This window comes from Ailuropoda melanoleuca, chromosome 18 (assembly GCF_002007445.2).
Source record: "Ailuropoda melanoleuca isolate Jingjing chromosome 18, ASM200744v2, whole genome shotgun sequence".
NCBI lineage: Eukaryota > Metazoa > Chordata > Mammalia > Carnivora > Ursidae > Ailuropoda > Ailuropoda melanoleuca.
The window spans coordinates 4,932,877-4,936,137 of record NC_048235.1 but is presented as its reverse complement, the minus strand read 5'-3'; positions in this window follow the sequence as shown (position 1 = coordinate 4,936,137).

Sequence of the window (3,261 nt, the reverse complement as noted above, 5' to 3'; positions counted from 1 at the left end):
GCCCTCAGTTTGTTTCTCAGAGTCCATAGTCTCTCATGTTTCATTCCCCCTTCTCTGTGGCTCTTGTTCCCTGGAGGCTTTCCGCTCCTCTTCAGAGGGTCGGAGCATAAATGGCCGCAGCCAAACCTCTGGCCCAGAGCAGAAAAATCTCAGTCTGCCCTCTTTAATAAACCCTCCAGGGCAAACAGTCTCCACTTCTGCCTGCAACGCTGAAAACCACAGCCTCCCGGCTGTGTGTGCCCACAGAAATCCTCTCAGAAGTGTTTTCAGGGCCTGGGAGAGTCTTGGCCCTTTGTGATTCTAAAGCCACCAGCAGCCACGGGGCTCACGTATGCACCCGAAGCTCCTTGATCAAGTCTGAGCGCCACTCTTAAGCCCTTCCTGGGCCACTACTGCTCTGCGAGTTTTTGCCCGGTCACAGGCATAGGTTCCAGATTTTTTCAGGCTGCCCAAGAGAAGAGGGATTATCCACCAGCCCCGCTGGAGGTTTGTGGCAATCCGGGCTGAGAGTCCATTCCTGGGCTCACTGACCATAACCTGCTTCCTGGCTCCAGTGCTCGTGTACTCTACTGGTTCAGGGACCCCCCTTCACTCTGCAGCTCCTCGTATCCCAAGACCATAATGCACTACATAGAATTCTGGCTTTCCATTTCCAGAGCCCCTTTCAGAGTGGGATGTCTCTCCCTAGAGCAGATTTCTCAGGGTTCCAATTTTGTGCTCTGATGTTATATCAGTTTCCGGGCTCCGGCTTATGGAGGCTCCCTCCCCCTTTTGTTTATCTTCTGATANAGTCTCTCATGTTTCATTCCCCCTTCTCTGTGGCTCTTGTTCCCTGGAGGCTTACCGCTCCTCTTCAGAGGGTCGGAGCATAAATGGCCGCAGCCAAACCTCTGGCCCAGAGCAGAAAAATCTCAGTCTGCCCTCTTTAATAAACCCTCCAGGGCAAACAGTCTCCACTTCTGCCTGCAACGCTGAAAACCACAGCCTCCCGGCTGTGTGTGCCCACAGCAATCCTCTCAGAAGTATTTTCAGGGCCTGGGAGAGTCTTGGCCCTTTGTGATTCTAAAGCCACCAGCAGCCACGGGGCTCACGTATGCACCCGAAGCTCCTTGATCAAGTCTGAGCGCCACTCTTAAGCCCTTCCTGGGCCACTACTGCTCTGCGAGTTTTTGCCGGGTCACAGGCATAGGTTCCAGATTTTTTTTTCTATTCCTGGGCTCACTGACCATAACCTGCTTCCTGGCTCCAGTGCTCGTGTACTCTACTGGTTCAGGGACCCCCTTTCACTCTGCAGCTCCTCGTATCCCAAGACCATAATGCACTACATAGAATTCTGACTTTCCATTTCCAGAGCCCCTTTCAGAGTGGGATGTCTCTCCCTAGAGCAGATTTCTCAGGGTTCCAATTTTGTGCTCTGATGTTATATCAGTTTCCGGGCTCCGGCTTATGGAGGCTCCCTCCCCCTTTTGTTTATCTTCTGATAGCTCCCCCATAGAGTCACAACTCTGCATGTCCTAGTGCATAAAGCCGTCATTTTTCTGCTTGCAGAGATCCAGATATATATTCTTACATCTCAGGCTGATTTTGTGGGAGTTCAAAAGGGTTTGGTAGATANTGGTTTGGTAGATACCCAGCTAAATTCAAGGGACCAGTTGAAACGGGGGTCCCCTACTCGCCCAGCATCTTGCCTCCTCTCCACCAAAGGGGATCTCATTGTGGTTTTGATTTGAATTTCCCTGATGCTGAGTGATGTGTAGCATTTCCTCATGTGTCTGTTGGCCATCTGTATGTCTTCTTTGGAGAAATGTCTGTTCATGTCTTCTGCCCATCTCTTGACTAGATTCTTTGTTTTTTGGGTGTTGAGTTTGGTAAGTTCTTTTTTTATGTTCCATTGGCCAACATATAGTACATCATTAGTTTTTGATGTAATGTTCAACACTTCATTGGTTGCATATAACGCCCAGTGCTCATCACATCATGTGCCCTCCTTAATGAGTTTGATAAGTTCTTTATAGATCTCAGAATCTAGCCCTTTATCTGATATGTCATTTGCAAATATCTTCTCCCATTCCGTAGGTTGCCTTTTAGTTTTGTTGACTGTTTCCTTTGCTGTGCAGAAGCTTTTTATCTTGATGAAAACCCAATAGTTCATTTTTGCTTTTGTTTCCCTTGACTTTGGAGACGTGTCTAGCCAGAAGTTCCTACAGCATAGGTCGAAGAGGCTGCTGCCTGTGTTCTCCTCTAGGATTTTGATGGATTCCTATCTCGCATTGAGGTCTTTCATCCATTGCGAGTTTATCTTTGTGTATGGTGTGAGAGAGTGGCCTAGTTTCATTCTTGTACATGTAGCTGTCCAGTTTTCCAGCACCATTTATTGAAGATTTTGTTTCCTTGCTGATCTCTGTGCCTGTGTTTATAGCAGATGGTTTGACAGGATACTAAGAATGGAAAGCCCCTTCCATCAGTTATTATTAATATGTATAAATTGCTTGATATTACATAGATTCTTGGGGTTTTTTACGGACATATAATTGATATATAACAGTGTTTTATTTTTAGTATACAACACAATGATTTGATATAGGTATAAATTTTGAAATAAGTTTAGTTAACTATCAATATTGCACATAGTTACCAGTTTTTTTCTTGTGTTTAAAACTTCTAAGTATTACTCTCTTTTCAACGTTCATGTAAGCAGGACAGTATTGTTAACTGTAGTCACATGCTGTCCATGACGTCCCAGGACTTATTTGTAACTGTAAGTCTGAGTCTTCACCCATTTCTCTAGGACGATTTCACCTGAAAAGTGTCAAAGCTCCTTGTTATGCAGTCTTCCCCACAGAAGCAGAAATGGATTCAATTCTTAGTCAGACTTTTCTTAACAACAAGGTAGTTTTAGAAACGCTGTAATTTTTGGAAAATGTCTTGAGATGAGTTTAGTGTGGCTACAGACCTCTTCAGAGTAAGTAGTCTCAACACTGCACACAATTAAGTAGGATGACCTTGTGCTAGCGTGACCTTGTAATACCTGATTGTAGGATGCAGTCACTCGCTTTCTTTCTAATGAGGCCTTGTGGCTGATGGCTACATCCTGCTCTCAAGCCATCCCGTTGCATGGAAACCGCAAAACGCTGCCCCTCCACACAGCGCAGATGCCCTCAGCAGCACGCTGCAGCTCCGCTCATGTCTCGGGAAGTGAAAACCTGCAACACACCTGGTCTCAGCTGGGCTCTGTGGCTGCAACAGGAATACCCCTGAACA